General features: G+C 44.8%; 1 long non-coding RNA gene and 1 pseudogene across 1 annotated transcript; one reads left to right on the top strand and one right to left on the bottom strand.

The window, feature by feature from the left end:
* Positions 1–3,180: 3,180 nt before the first annotated feature.
* Positions 3,181–4,737, bottom strand: LOC129356867 (uncharacterized). Its single transcript, XR_008605464.1, has 3 exons — positions 4,648–4,737; positions 4,290–4,558; positions 3,181–3,535 (listed from the first exon to the last, which is right to left on the bottom strand). It is a non-coding gene; the product is annotated as an uncharacterized LOC129356867 (long non-coding RNA).
* A 4,980-nt stretch (positions 4,738–9,717) lies between these two features.
* LOC129356866 (homeobox protein GBX-2-like) lies at positions 9,718–11,847 on the top strand (annotated as a pseudogene).
* Positions 11,848–16,498: the final 4,651 nt, after the last annotated feature.

Consider the following 16,498-nt stretch of genomic DNA (forward strand, 5'->3'; position numbering starts at 1 on the left):
GAAGATAAATGTCATGTAATTTATTAGTCATTAATTTGTTCAGTTTTGGTTTATTGACAAATAAATGAGAAAATAAATAACTTTAATTAAAACGAAAAATACTGGAAAACTGGAATAGTTTTCAACTTGAATGATACAGACCAGTAGAACCAGTAGAACCAGTAGAACCACTAGAACCAGTAGAACCAGTAGAACCACTAGAACCAATAGAACCAGTAGAACCACTAGAACCAGTAGAACCATTAGAACCACTAGAACCAGTAGAACCAGTACAACCTTAGAACCAGTACACCATTAGAACCATTAAAACCAGTAGAACCATTAGAACCATTAGAACCATTAGAACCAGTAGAACCAGTAGAACCATTAGAACCAGTAGAACCAGTAGAACCACTAGAACCAGTAGAACCAGTAGAACCACTAGAACCACTAGAACCATTAGAACCAGTACAACCATTAGAACCATTAGAACCAGTAGAACCATTAGAACCATTAGAACCATTAGAACCAGTAGAACCAGTAGAACCAGTAGAACCAATAGAACCAGTAGAACCATTAGAACCAGTAGAACCATTAGAACACTAGAACCAGTAGAACCAGTACAACCATTAGAACCAGTACAACCATTAGAACCATTAAAACAGTAGAACCACTAGAACCATTAGAACCATTAGAACCAGTAGAACCAGTAGAACCATTAGAACCAGTAGAACCAGTAGAACCACTAGAACCAGTAGAACCAGTAGAACCACTAGAACCTAGAACCATTAGAACCAGTAGAACCATTTAGAACCATTATACCACTAGAACCAGCAGAACCAGTAGAACCAGTAGAACCATTAGAACCATTAGAACCAGTAGAACCTGTAGAAACCAGTAGAACCAGTAGAACCATTAGAACCATTAGAACCATTAGAACCAGTAGAACCATTAGAACCATTAGAACCATTAGAACCAGTAGAACCAGTAGAACCAGTAGAACCATTAGAACCATTAGAACCAGTAGAACCAGTAGAACCAGTAGAACCAGTAGAACCACTAGAACCAGTAGAACCAGTAGAACCACTAGAACCACTAGAACCATTAGAACCAGTAGAACCATTAGAACCATTAGAACACTAGAACCAGAAACCAGTAGAACCAGTAGAACCATTAGAACCAGTAGAACCAGTAGAACCATTAGAACCAGTAGAACCATTAGAACCATTAGAACCATTAGAACCAGTAGAACCATTAGAACCATTAGAACCAGTAGAACCAGTAGAACCTGTAGAACCATTAGAACCATTAGAACCAGTAGAACCAGTAGAACCATTAGAACCAGTAGAACCAGTAGAACCTGTAGAAACCATTAGAACCATTAGAACCAGTAGAACCATTAGAACCATTAGAACCAGTAGAACCAGTAGAACCAGTAGAACCAGTAGAACCATTAGAACCAGTAGAACCAATAGAACCAGTAGAACCATTAGAACCATTAGAACCATTAGAACCATTAGAACCAGTAGAACCAGTAGAACCATTAGAACCAGTAGAACCATTAGAACCAGTAGAACCATTAGAACCAGTAGAACCATTAGAACCACTAGAACCATTATACCACTAGAACCAGCAGAACCAGTAGAACCTGTAGAACCATTAGAACCATTAGAACCAGTAGAACCATTAGAACCATTAGAACCAGTAGAACCATTAGAACCATTAGAACCAGTAGAACCATTAGAACCATTAGAACCATAGAACCAGTAGAACCTGTAGAACCAGTAGAACCATTAGAACCTGTAGAACCATTAGAACCAGTAGAACCATTAGAACCATTAGAACCATTAGAACCATTAGAACCAGTATAGAACCATTAGAACCATTAGAACCAGTAGAACCAGTAGAACCTGTAGAACCAGTAGAACCATTAGAACCTGTAGAACCAGTAGAACCAGTAGAAACCACTAGAACCAGTAGAACATTAGAACCAGTAGAACCAGTAGAACCATTAGAACCGTTAGAACCATTAGAACCACTAGAACCAGTAGAACCATTAGAACCAGTAGAAACCAGTAGAACCAGTGCACCCAGTACCTCTGAGGTTCTGTCTGTCTCCCACGTCTCGGTCCAGCTGGGCTCATGGAGCGGAACAAACGGCGCCTCCTTAATCCGATTATCCACGGTGTGAACACCGCTTCCTGAGACCGAGCAAAGATGGCCGCCAGCATCAAGACGGCGCCACGCTGCGTTGGCTCCATTGGTGTCCCAGTGGGCCCGGCGGCTCCAGATGATGACCCGGGTTCCTGTTCGGTTCTGTGGATAATTCCCCTTTTTGCTCAAACGGAGCCGAGACGCTGCGACGCCGACATCACTGAACGCCGCTGTAGCCGCGTGGAAACGTCTACTTCCTGTAATGCCGCTCACCGTTCTGCTATCCTGAAACCGGACCGGACCGTGGCCTAAACAAAACCTTTGTCACATTTTGTCAGTAAACCTGAGACCATCGGATTTAAGTTCTGACCCGTTTTAGGAGCGCCGTCACTTTGAATGCAACATTTACAAAGAATCAGGCCAAACTCCTTTGAAAGCAAAGTGGAGCCTCCTGTACAGCAGCCATAAAGCAGCAAGAGGTTTCTGCATGGTGGGGTTGTTAGGTAATGGGCCGGTCTTATCAATATGTTCTGGTGCTACCGGCCCTTTAAGACCCATGATGTGGATCAGGCTGAAGAGTTTGGAGGATTTGGGTCCAGAAGGTTTTGACTAGACCAGGATCGGGTTTGATCTTCTGGCTGCTCATCTGCATTTTAGATTTCCTTCTGTAACAGATTTATTGAGCCAAATTTACCCAATTTGATCAATATCTCCAGATTAAATACAGTTTTTTATATTTTATACATTTTCTTTTAGATTTTTCTTATGGAGTATTTATTATGTTGCATTAGGTGTTACATTTTACAAGACTTAATTGAGAAAAGAAACATTTTTAGATTTTCTTTTGAAATATTCAGTTCCTCCATTCATCTAGGTTTAATATTTTATTTGCTGTATATTTTATTTGCTGTGTGTCTTATTGTAGCCCAGCAGCAGTTTGTTCATTTCTTCATCATAATCAGTTTAAATCAGTTCATTTCCCTGCAGGAGAATTAATTCATCTGAATTTAATGCTGAGAGGAAAAGTTTTACAGTACCTGCTGGCGACAGCAGCGTTCAGTCATCCGGCCTGATGGTGGCGCCGTCAGCTCCAGATGTTGATGCCCAGCAGTTTGAGGCCCAGATTTGTCGGATCAATCCGTCGCCGGCGCCGAGACGCAGCGGCGGCAGTAATTACCCGGCGATTAGCCGACGATGTGGAATCGCTGTGAATCTGACTTATTAACGAAACATTAATTGCTGTGTTTCATAACAGCCAGCTGGCTAATTGTCCTGTAATTGGTTCAGACTCTGGCGGCGTCTGTGTTCCGCCGCCGCCGCCTGAAGGCTCGTTGTGGTGAAAACACGCTCCGCTGCTTTCAGCCGGGAAATCGCTGAGCATCAGGCTGGAAGCTGGGAGATTCTGACAGGAAAACAAGAACGACCTCAAAAAACGACCAGCACCGCTCTGCTAACTGAGCTAACTGAGCTAGCGGCTGGGAAGCACGGTGGTGGCAGAGTCATGACTTTGTCTGTTTGAACTACACATTACCAACTGTTTGTGGTAAACTTTCTAAATTAAAACCGTCAACACATCTAAAAACATTAAATAATATAAAGAAGAAAACGAGGAAAGTCTGACATCACACATCTCATTTTGGCACCAATACTCTTCCGTAGAAAACAGAAAATAAAATGCTGTCATTTAATGAGTTTTTTATGGTTCATAACTGAGAAGTAAATAAAAATCATCCCATAAAATTACAGATGATAAAATGGTTCAGATAATAATAATAATAAAAGAACAATTATCTAACGGTGTTTATCTCTGGTCATCACTCCACCACCACCGTGTTTTCCTCCAGCTCCGACACACACACACACACACACAGACACAGACACACACACAGAGAGAGACACACACACACACCACACACACACACCACACAGAGACACACACAGAGAGACACACACACACACCATACACACACACAGAGACACACACACACAGAGACACACACCATACACACCACACACACACCCACACACACACACAGAGACACACACCACACACACACAGAGACACACACCACACACAACACACACAGAGACACACACACACACAGACACACACACAGAGACATACACACACACACACACACTCATGCACTCCTGACCTGATGAGGATGATTCTGCCTCTTCATCCACCTTGACCTCTGACCTTGACGTGTGCGGCTTCACATCACACATCAAATCCAGATGACACCTGGCCACGCCCCGTCACAGCGCCCCAGATGCCTTAGCGCTGACCTTTGACCCCTGCCGCCGCGCTCATCAGCTGATGAGCCGTTGAGCAGAGAAGCTGCGGCGATGTTCCGCCATGTTGGCTCCATTAGCGGGTCGCGGAGCCGCAGCAGAACGTCTGACGGCGGAAGCCCGTAGGAGTCTGGATCAGAACCAGAATGAAACGTCATGCATCCTCCACTCCTACTGGAAACATGTTGACTCAACATGATTCACCTTAAATTAACTGACAGAGAATCGAAACATGGCGCCTTTAATGAGCCCAGAGTGATGATGTCACTGATCAATTATCATCAGAAGAAATCCAAGAGAATAGAAGCTGGAAAATACATAAAGAACGACATGAGAAAAACATTAATCCAACTCCCTTTGCTCCAAAAGCTGGAAGTGGACTACAGCGCAGAGCATTCTGGGTAAATACAACCGACGCTAATAGGCTAGCCTAGTGCTAGCAGGACAAATGGTTAGTTTACAACGACCGACCACCGACCAACCTACTGACAACCGCTGCTCCATAAAAAATAACCTTTACTAAATACAACTAAAGAAAGTAATTCATCTGTTTGCTATTACATTCATATTTTTAGATTGTCAGGGACAAAATGGAGGTTCAGTTTAGTTATTTATTAAAGCTACAGTTCAAACTATTTAACAAACTAAATACTAACTAAAAATATTACACATGACATACATAGTTTAAAACTTAAATTTAGTTTGAAACTGGATATTTAGGCAAGATAAATATGATCACTTCAGGTCAACAATTCAGATTTAGTAGTCGGATCGAACCCAACTTTTATTTTGATAGTCCATTTCCTCTTATTTCATTAATTAACTAACATTTCATTTATAAATTCAATTTTATTTAGTTCAGAAGTAAATATCTGGTTTGGAGACAAATTATTAGTTTGCTGCTAAATATTAATGAAGGACATTTGTTACTTGATATTAGGTTTGGAGATAAAAATAAACAGTTTGCTAGCTAAAGTTTCAGCTTCAAATGAAAAGCTTAGCATGCTAACTGCATATTTAAGTTGGAGCTAGATGTTTCTTTTCAGGATATGGTGACATTTATAATTGAATAATGTGATAAAAAGTAGAGTAGCTGTGGCTGTGAAGATGAATGAGAATGTCCTGGAATCCCCTTGAATCTCCTGGAATCCCCTTGAATCTCCTGGAATCTCCTGGAATCTGCAGTGAAGACGGTGAAGTCCCGTCAGCCTGGTCTGCTCGGCGTGGTGTGAGAGCGAGGCGGCGGACAGCCCCCTCCAGGTGCTAACGACGTTACGGCGGCGCAGCGTTTCCTGTGAGAACGCGTCGAGCAGACAAGGCCGCCATTCATGCCGCTGGTGTCGGATGGAAGCGCGTCGGGTCAGACGGGCCTCATGCTGTCAGCGGGTCACTCAGAGGAAAGCCAAATTCAGCCGCCTTCTCGTCTCATCCAGACTGAAGCTGCAATGATTCAATTCTGGAGACTGTGAGGTAAAAACGGCCTGATCTAATTAGCGCCTCATCTTCCTCATCTTCCTCATCTGTGAACGCAGCAGAAACCGTCTGTTCTCACTGCTGCTGCAGGCCGAGGTCAGAGGTCACGCCTGAAGGGGGTAAACAGCAGATCCGGTTCTTTGACGAGACGAATGGTCCCAAAGACCAGGAAACGTTGACAGTGACGTCCAAACACCTGAAGCCTCAGAAATGTCTCATCAGTCACAACATGAACCAGTTGAGGCTGGAAATGTTCTCCGATGATGTCATGCGTCGCCGTGGGAACGTGGCCTCACTGCTGAAGCGTTTCCGGGTTTTTCTGCTTCACAAACGAACTCTGACCCGGTCGCTGCTCGGTTCCGACCGGCGCCTCGGTTCTGCTAACGAGGCGTCGAGCTGCTGCTGGGCCGACGTCAGGACGCCGGGCCGAACAGGAAGTCCTGCTCCGCCGCCGGCCGGACTCTTTCCATCACTGAAACAACCAGAACATGAAAAAACTTAACGATGCATAATTTGTTTCATTTGGCTGAAACCGCCTCAGTGCTGCCCCCTGCAGGCTGAACCTGAACAGGTCAGGAATCGCTTCCTTCTGTTTGCAGATGATAACCTGCTGTTCCCATAAAAATGTCCACTGTACAATGATTTTCAGAGGCCTTTTGATTTAAAATACACAGAATTTAAAACATTTATGTAAAAAAAAACTGCTGGTTGATCAGAAAGTCCCAGATCCATCCAGTGGTTCCAGTCGGTTCAGATAATCTGGATTATTCTCTCTGATTCAGGCCATAACTCAGATCACTGAAAAACACCAAATCTCATTTTGGGTTAGGGTTAGGATTAACTAAACAAACAAATCAGTTGTTTAGTTCAGAAGAAAATATATTAATTCACCTGAAATGAAACAAAACTATCATACAGATCAGCGAATAGGAGCTTCTTTACAGCGATAATTTATCAATAATGATGAGAACCTCATAACTTCATCATCAGATTGATTTAAACAAGTTTCTGGATGTTGATGAAATCTGAGTTTTATTCTACTTCATGTTTACACAAACAGAAAAACTCAGCAGGATTCAATGGTTTTAGTTAAGCTAACAGACGAAGCGCTAGTTAGCGCGGTTAGCTCATGCAGACCCGATCGGCCCAGTTCTGGTTCTGAGAAGCTTTGGGAGTAAGATTTAATTAAGTTAAATGCTGAAGCTGAAGAATTTGACTTAAAAACCATAAAACCAAAATCAGAAACAGTTTCAGTCCAAAACAGGTTTTTTTTCTTGCCAAAGTTTTTGCAGAAAATTATTGTCAGTTTTAAAGTTTTTAATATCTTATTAAAGACGCGAGACGGAAGCCAGGTGTTATGCAACGTTAGCGTTAGCTGCTACATGTTAGGTCCTATTTTAGGCTAGCATAGCCTCTCTGACATGCTAACGGCTTTTAGCTCAACTTGAATCATCAGATTGTTTCCGTTGTCAAATCAGAAACGAAGGTAGCTGTGCATCAGACTGACGGTCCGACTAGAAACGTGTCAACACAAAGGTTCCACCCTAAAAACTGATTATATTCTAATGAAATCCAAATTAACTTGTTACATTTTAAATCTGCTGCTTTTTTCTTGAAACTAAACTCAGAAACATAAAAGTGATAAATGTTCAACTCCAGATTAAAATCTGGATTTCCTCAGCAGCTGAACCAGAATCATCCCCATCATGGCTGATCTCCAGGTAAGCAGCTCCTGTCGGAGCCTTCATCATCAGCACCATCATCAGCCCATAATGGATGGCGGCGCCGCTCGCCCCGCATGCAGGAAAGGTTTAATTAAATCACAGTCCAATCATAATCCATGTTGTTAATTAAACTGGATAATTTATAAGTACAAAAGAGGGTATTTATTAGCTGCTGGTGGCAGCGCGGCGGCGTGCGCGGCGCCTGGTGCACGGCGGCCCGCACAGCCGCTGCCTCCAACCTTTTACTATTGATGCCTGGCCATGATTGATAATGAGACGGAGGAGCCGCACTATTTGTCTAATGGCGGTGCAATTAAAGGCCTTGTAAATGACCCGCGCCTCGTTTCATCCTAATCTATGGAATTTTGATTGAATTTGTCGGCGCTAATTGAAAAATACTGCTATTTAATGTCTGCACTGATCAGGCTCCGTAATGACCCCGGGGGGGCGGGCCGCTCAGGCGTGTCCTTGACTCGCTGCTCGGGGTCAGAGGTCACGTGTCCCCTCTGATGCGTTTTGACGCCGCTGGCATTGATGAGCTGCAGCTGAATTGATGAGGCGGTCGTTCCTCCGTCCGTCAGCACGCAGGAGCAAACACTGGGAGGTACAGCGCCGCGGAAACGGGGCGCCGCGGCCGCGGGCGCCACGGAAACGGGGCGCCGCGGTGTGAGACGGAAGGACGGATAATCGGCAGAGTTCGCGGCCGGTCCGACCCGATTCCATCTGCAAACACAAAGCTGGAGACGACGAGGCGTCTTGCACTTTAGCTTCTTCTCATTAATGGTAGAAATGAGCTACAATAAGTAAAGTATCAATATTCCAGGATTGATTATATTGATCAGGTATTAGAGGAAGTCCTATTTCAGAATCAATCTCCAGAGAGATAAATACAAACGTCTGGGTTCTTATTTAAATATCATTTGATCAAAGATGTTTTGATCCATTTGCTGCTAAATTACATCAAAGGTTTTCAAAGTGTTGAAGTGATGCAGCCTCCACCTGCAGGGGGCAGCGTGTCTTCAGATGCCTCAGTCTGGCTGATTCAGTTCATAGCTAATAAAAAGTCACATTAAACGCAAACATTGCAAAATTTACTGCAAATGTTTCTAAATGATTTCCACTAAATCAGATTTTATCAGAAAGAAAAGCAGTGAAAGTAAAAGGGATCAAATGAAGGTTGTTTTTATTCCAGTCAGTCTCAGCAGTGTCTGCTGCTGCATTTCAACGCAGAGATATTTACCAGCATTAGTTTGTTCATGGATTGTGGAACATGTTTATGCGTCCAAATAAAAATCAGATTTTCTGTTTCACAGCTTTAAAAATCAAACTCATAGAAAACTTTCCCAAACGTCTCACCTGCTTTCTCATGAGGAGGTTTTCAAATACGGAATCCCAAAACGTCACTCAATCAATTCAAAGTCATGAAAGTGGAAACAGATTTCAGTTGGATTCATGGTGGATCTGAAACAGATTCCGATCCGGATCGTCCTGCTGCAGCAACAAATCATCTGTTTCTAACGCTCAACTTTAGAATCAACCTCAACGGAGAGCGACCCGACCACGCCCGCTCATCTGCTGGTTGGTTTCTAACGGGTCCAGAGAAATGTTTATCAGTGAAATAAACTTTGATTTGATTGATTATTGATCACATGGACAGCATGATGATCAGGTCAGAGAAATAAAACTACAGTTTTTGTGTCGGTTTAAAGTCTCTAAAGTCTCAGACAACATGAAAGAAATGTGGAGGAAAAAAACTGAATTTCTCTAGTTTTGGCCTAATCTCCCTCCATACTCCAGTTCCTCCATCGGAACCAGAACTGGAAACATTTTCCGATGAAGTGAAAGTGTCTCTTTCAGCCCCACGCTGAGTGGATCCGGATCGTGCACGAGCTCCGGCTCGTCACCCGACATCCGCCAATCAGAGGCGCAGGGAGGCGGCGTCCTGGCGCTAAAGGCAGCGCAATTAACCAGAGGGGAGCGCAATTTAAATCCTAAACAGTTGCGGAGGCGCAGCGGCAGGAAACACACAGGATTCACTCCGGCTGCCGAAGCGGGTCAGAGAGGAGCGCAGTCCAGAACTCGGTCCAGAACCTCGGGTCATCTCGTCCTCCCAGTTTGTGCTTTTCTTCCTGGAAGCGGCGCATCTCCTGCGGGTTGAGGGAGGAATGCTGGTCTGTGAGCGGGTCGCCGCCGCCCTCATCTCCCGGTGACTTCCGGCGGGGCTCCGAGCCTCCGCCGCCCTCCGGCCCGCCGCCCTGCGCGGCTCTCCCCCGGCCTCCCTCGGCTCCAGCGGCCGGTCTTATGAGCGCGGCGTTCGGTCCGTCCTTCATGGTGATGCAGCGGCCACTCGGAAGCACCACCGCCTTCAGCATCGACTCCCTGATCGGCGGGCCCCCGCAGCCCAGCCCGGGACACTTCGTCTACACCGGGTACCCGATGTTCATGCCCTAACCGCTCCGTGGTGCTGCAGCCGCCGCCGCCGCCGCCGCCGGCCCTGCAGCAGGCGCTGCCCGGCGGACACCACCCGCAGATTCCCGGGCTGCAGAGCGGCTTCTGCTCCAGCCTGGCGCAGGTTTGACGCAGGGTTTGGCGCAGGGCATGGCGCTCACCTCCACCCTCATGGCCTCGCTGCCCGGCGGATTCTCCCCGTCCCAGCAGCACCAGGAGGCCGCCAGGAAGTTCGGCTCGCAGGCGCTGCGGCTGGAGGCGGAGGACGGGAAGAGCTTCCTGCCCGGGAAAGAGTCCGCGCTGCCGGCCTTCCACGACGCGGACGCGCCGCTGCAGACTTCCACAGGTTGGTCCACGCGTGGGTCAAACACTGAGAATAGTTTCATCTGCTGGTTTCGACATTAGAATAGTTGAATTTAATGACATCATTTTGTTTCACTTTAATTGAAAAAATATTAAAACTGAAAATAAATTAATTATGACGAAAACATTTGAATTCACTTTATTAAAAAAAGGCAAATAAATAAGGCGTTTATATGAAGGTTATTATTGTTATTATAATTATATTAATATTGCGCAGGCCGCAGTTAAAACGGATTAACTGAAAAACAATTAAATTCATTGATTTAATGAAATTTCATTTATTTATCTAATATTCATTTATTTGTTTAATCCAATTAGTTTTAAATAATCAAGAAAAAAAAAACATCCAGAAATTCCGGAATGTGCTGCAGAAAACCTCTGACACACACACACACACACACACACACACACACACACACACACACACACACACACACACAGAGAAGGCCGCGGAGACATCGGTGCGTAATTACGCGTGAAAGCGGACCGTCCCGCAGCGCGTCCCGCAGCGCGTCCCGATGCGGCCTGATGATGATGATGCCGACACCTTCATCTCCTCCTCCTCTTCCTCACCTTCACGGGGATCTTGAAATGTTTGAAATGGGGATTAAATGTTTCTCTGTGGAGCATAAATGCGTTTTCTCCTTGCGGCTCATATGAACAGATTTAATTTCCGGGTTCTGGTTCATCCCGCAGCCAGAGTTCTGTCCAAGGACGAGTCCCAAGGAGGAGGACGGCGGCCGGAAGGACGAGAGTTTCTCCATGGACAGCGACCTGGCTACAGCTCGGACGACAACCTCACGGCGCTCTGCCACAAGGAAGACGCGGACGGCGGCGGAGGCCTGGACGACGCGCCGCACCTGCACGGCGCGGCGTCCGGCGGCGGTGCGCGCGGCGGGCGGCGGCGGCGGGGCGGGCAGCGGCAAGAACCGGCGGCGGCGCACCGCGTTCACCAGCGAGCAGCTGCTGGAGCTGGAGAAGGAGTTCCACTGCAAGAAGTACCTGTCGCTCACCGAGCGCTCCCAGATCGCGCATGCGCTCAAGCTGAGCGAGGTCCCAGGTGAAGATCTGGTTCCAGAACCGGCGCGCCAAGTGGAAAAGGGTCAAGGCCGGAAACGTCAACAACAAGTCCGGGGAGCCGAGCCGGAACCCCAAGATCGTGGTTCCGATCCCGGTCCACGTCAGCCGTCGCCATCAGGAGTCAGCACCAGCAGATGGAGCAGGCCCGGCCCTAGGTTCGGACGGGTTCTGAACCCAACCGGAACCACCAGACTCCTCTGACTTTGTTTGTTTTTGACTCGTTGATCCAAATGTTTTCTGTTCACTCCGTGACTCTGATGAGACGGATCTCACCGAACCGTCCGGTTCTGTTCGGCTCTTTTAGCGTCGGAGCCCGAGAACGTTCTCAAAGAGCCGCAGTTTTTCACCGCCAAGTGCGCGTGGAGCTGACGATGTAAATACCGAGCGGAAGCTGCGCGCGCACGATGGAATGAAGCCGCGAACCTTATTTATACAGTGATGTGAAACCTGCGATTAAAGGACGCAAAGAGAGAGAGATGCGTTAGTGTGACTCCTTCACACACACACACACACACACACACACACACACACACACACACACCTGCATGATTGAAATCTAAACCTTCACTCATTATTTAGCCTCCAGTTTTAAACGAGAAGAAACTTCGTAAAAATGAAATAAAATTCGTTTAAAACGAGAAAAAAATCTAAATGAAGAAACGCGGCAGGCGACATGAATTCACAGCAATTCATCCAGCAAGAATAACTGATGATAACCAGGACTAATTGACCTTCGTCCGGAGGACGTGCTGTCGGTTATTGATCAGTTTCATCAGCAGAACGTGAACCGAGCGGCGCTCCAGGAACCGAGCGGCGGCTCCAGGTGAACCGAGCGGCGGCTCCAGGTGAACCGAGCGGCGGCTCCAGGTGAACCGCGGCGGCTCCAGGTGAACCCGGGGCTCCAGTGAACCGAGCGGCGGCTCCAGGTGAACCGAGCGGCGGCTCCAGGTGAACCGAGCGGCGGCTCCAGGTGAACCGAGCGGCGGCTCCAGGTGAACCGAGCGGCGGCTCCAGGTGAACCGAGCGGCGCTCCAGGTGAACCGAGCGGCGGCTCCAGGTGAACCGCGCGGCGGGCGCGTAACGACGCGGGTTGCCAGGTACAAACAAATCCGCCGAATAGCTTCACGTAGAAAAGTGCAAACTTACTAACATCCTTCAATTTATATTCAATTCAATTATTCTAGAATTTATGAGAAGAAAAATAATTTTCTAAATAAATTTAATAATGAAGCACCAAATGTTTTAAATAAAGTTACACATTTTAAAAATCAAAACGACGATTTAGTGACTAAAATATTGTTTATTTTCGGACTAAATTAGTTTAATTTTGTGTCTTTATGGAAGCAAAGATCCGGCCGAGGTTCGGCCTCCCGGATCCGAACCTCGGCCTGCGGAATCCAACATGGCGGCCGACAAACGAGACCTTCATCTTCTTTATGTTCTTCATCAACCATCTGCAGCTGGAACATCCAAATATCATCTCTAGATAAATATTTCATCATTAAAATAAATATTGTTCTGACTTCATTTTCATTTCTATTGATAATTTACCAATTTTAAAGTGTTTAAGCTACAATAAATACTAAATTCATAACTCTGAGCAGATGAGCAGGAAAATAAAACTAAAATTATAAATAAAACGAATTAAAGTTTCACTTTTCAGCTGAAACATTTTAAAGGAAATAAAACCTCACTTATTGTCAAATTTTATTTTACTGGCAAATCTGCACATAATGAAAATTATTTTTTAAAAATAAAAATGTACATTTAAGAAATCTTGTTTGTAAAAATGTCAGGATCATTTATGTCTCAAAAAACAGGAAATATTCCAGAATGAATAAATAAAAGTCTCATGTTGAGTTTATAAGAAGCATTTTCCTGTCTTTATTGAAAAGAGACAAATTACAGTAGAAGTTTCTGCTTTAGGTAGAACTTTTCAACATTGGTACTGTACAACAAAATGTAATAATAATAATAATAATTAGAATAATTAGAACAACAGTGACAACAAGAACAGTAATGATAAAACAGGGTAAAAAGTGAATGGATTCAGGAGCAAATGTACAAGAAGGTTTTTCTGTGGGAGTTTAAATAAGATGGAGGCTGGAGGGAAGTTATTAAAGTCATTATTAAAGCCATTATTAAAGCCTAGCACAGAAACATTTCTACAGTTCATCACTGATCAGCTTTTATTATCGACACTGTAAAACAACATTTTACAGCTTTTATCTGCAGGTTTATAACGCAGTCCGAAAACTGAAAGAGGCTCCAATGCATAACTTAAAATAAAGTCTAATTCTTTCACTTCCTTCTGTTCTTACATGGATTATTTTGCTGTTTAAACTGAATGACCCAGAAACCAGAGGAGTCACTTTCACCCAGGTTGCCTGTTCTTTTGCTGACAGACATGCATCATTAATAAATTAGTGGATGTTGCTTCATTTATTCCCAAACCCTTCAAACTCGTTATATTTAGCATGAAGGAGAAAAGTAGTGGAAGAACAAGTTACCTTTGGGAAAGGGTGCTAACGAGGCCGCTAGCTGGGAAACACTCGGCAGCTAACGGGTGCTAACGAGGCCGCTAGCTGGGAAACACTCGGCAGCTAACGGGTGCTAACGAGGCCGCTAGCTGGGAAACACTCGGCAGCTAACGGGTGCTAACGAGGCCGCTAGCTGGGAAACACTCGGCAGCTAACGGTGAAAATGAGCGACGCTGCTTTTCCAAGGCTGATTAAATGTTAAAAACAGAAACTCACCAGAATGACTAACAATGTTAGCTTTATCCCCTGGTTGCTGCTCCGTTCATTGGGGATTTAACTGGAGAACTTTTTGAACGTCGTCAGAGGGAAAACGGCTCTTCAAGGCCTCCGGCTGTTCATGGCTCCACCGCTAAAGCTGCTTTAAGGAAGCAGCGGCGCGACTCGGCTGTTTCGACACTATTCGCTGAATTCAGATGTTTATGATTTATTCTATAAATTTAGTCAAATGTCCAATATGACGTTAAAGGTCCAAACGTGTAAATATGAGAGTTCCACGGAACTGATTTAATTAAGCTAGCCAGCAGCTTTTATCAGTTAGCATGTTAAGCTAACAGGCTAATCAGTAGCTACGTCTCACACGGTGCTTTATTCTCCAATTTACAACATTTTGTATTGTGTGAGCGTAAACGGTGAAATATAAATCTTCTTAACAGGGACAATGACTCAGCAGCTTTTCAGTTTATTGTCCAGGTAACTCAGAGCACTGTTAGCATTAGCTTCCCTTTTTCACCAGTCAAACTGATGTTAGCCATCTTTCTTGGCCTGTAAACTTTGGTCTGCTAAAATAATTCCTACTGTTAGAATATTTCACAACTGTAGCCACTTCTGAAGCTGAATCACAACATTTATCTTATAAACTAAATAATGACATAAACTCCCTGGACAGATTTTTTAAAATCATATTTTCTCCTTTAAGCTTAAACACATTGTGAGCAGGACGATTTATTACTTTTGAAGTAATATAAACAACTTTTACTCATAAACTTATTGGAAATGTCCCTTTAAAGCAAGCTGTGCTGTGATAAGGATATAAACTGAGTTTCAATCATCCTGATCCGGACCATGATGATGCAAAACCAGACAATTCAGATGGAAAAAACTCAGAAATGTTGAGATTTGCTCATGTCACATTAGTGAGGAAAAACACCTTGAGATTGATCTGAACTAAACTGAAAAGGCTCACCTTTACAAGCTCAACACATTTTCTTTAAAAAATTATGTGAAATTTATCTCAAAACTTGGGAATTTTTCCTCAAAAATATTTTGACTTACAAATTTTCTTCCAGAAAATTTCTGAAATGAATCTGAACAGCTTTTTTCTCTCACTATTTATTTTTTGAATCTACAACGGCCCGAATACGGCGTGGAGGTTCTGGTTCTGGTTGGACTGGAAGTGAAAAACAGACCCGGTTCACACAGAATCCCTGGAGAAGCAGTTTGTGTCATTCTGGGATCATAAAGGCAAAATAAAAAAGGCAAGTGGAGAAAGTTTGATTTTCCAGCTGAGAACGACTCACCTGCTGCAGCAACATCTAGGTTAGGATTTCTAGACAGAGCGTTCTTCCTGAGGCTCCCTTCGCTTTCCCTTCTACAAACACCAGGAGTGATTTGACTAGGCCTGTCAGCCCCTTCAGGTTACCAGCAAAATGACGTGTGAAGTTTAACTTCTGCTAGCTCAATAAACGTCAGCAGAGGAAGCTAACGGCGTTCCGACGAACTTCAGGTTCCAGAACCGTCCGGTCAACTCCGGGTTTGGATCAACCACTGGGCTCTCATACGGAATACATTTCTGCCAAAAGTCTCTCAAAGTTTGAAATCAATCTAGAACAAAAATGGAGCATTTCTGATTTTTTTCTTGCAAAAGTTTGAGGTTTGGAGCTGAGGCGTGTCTGTGTGTTTCAATCAGTTTGTTGGCAGAGATGGACTCCGTATGTCTTCATCTCTAAAGGCTCTGACACGCAGCTGCACTTTGACCTCTTGATGATTTGGCCAATCAGATCGTCCAGAACCTCCTGCTTGAGTCCCAGACCAGACCTACATACGAGACTACTTCCTGTTTGTGCTCATTGTTCCGGCAACAGCGACAGGAAATGAGGACAGAGGCGCAGTATTTACAGAAGAAGAAGAAACAGCCCTTCGTCAGACGAGGTTCCTTTGGTCCGATTGGACAAAATGAACCAATCAGAAACACTGATGGTCCTGAGCCTGGAGGCTCCCAGGAACGCCCAGGAACGCCCAGGAACGCTGTCCCATTGGTCCAACAACACACACACACATACACATACACACACACACACACACACACACACACTGACACACACACACACTCTGACACACACACACACACATATACACACATATACACACACACACACACACACTCTGACACAACACACACACTCTCAGCAGAGGCAAACTCCTTAACTAACGCAGTCTAAGCTC

The sequence above is a fragment of the Poeciliopsis prolifica genome, unplaced genomic scaffold (assembly GCF_027474105.1).
Source record: "Poeciliopsis prolifica strain line A6 unplaced genomic scaffold, Auburn_PproV2 SCAFFOLD202, whole genome shotgun sequence".
Taxonomy (NCBI): Eukaryota; Metazoa; Chordata; class Actinopteri; order Cyprinodontiformes; family Poeciliidae; genus Poeciliopsis; species Poeciliopsis prolifica.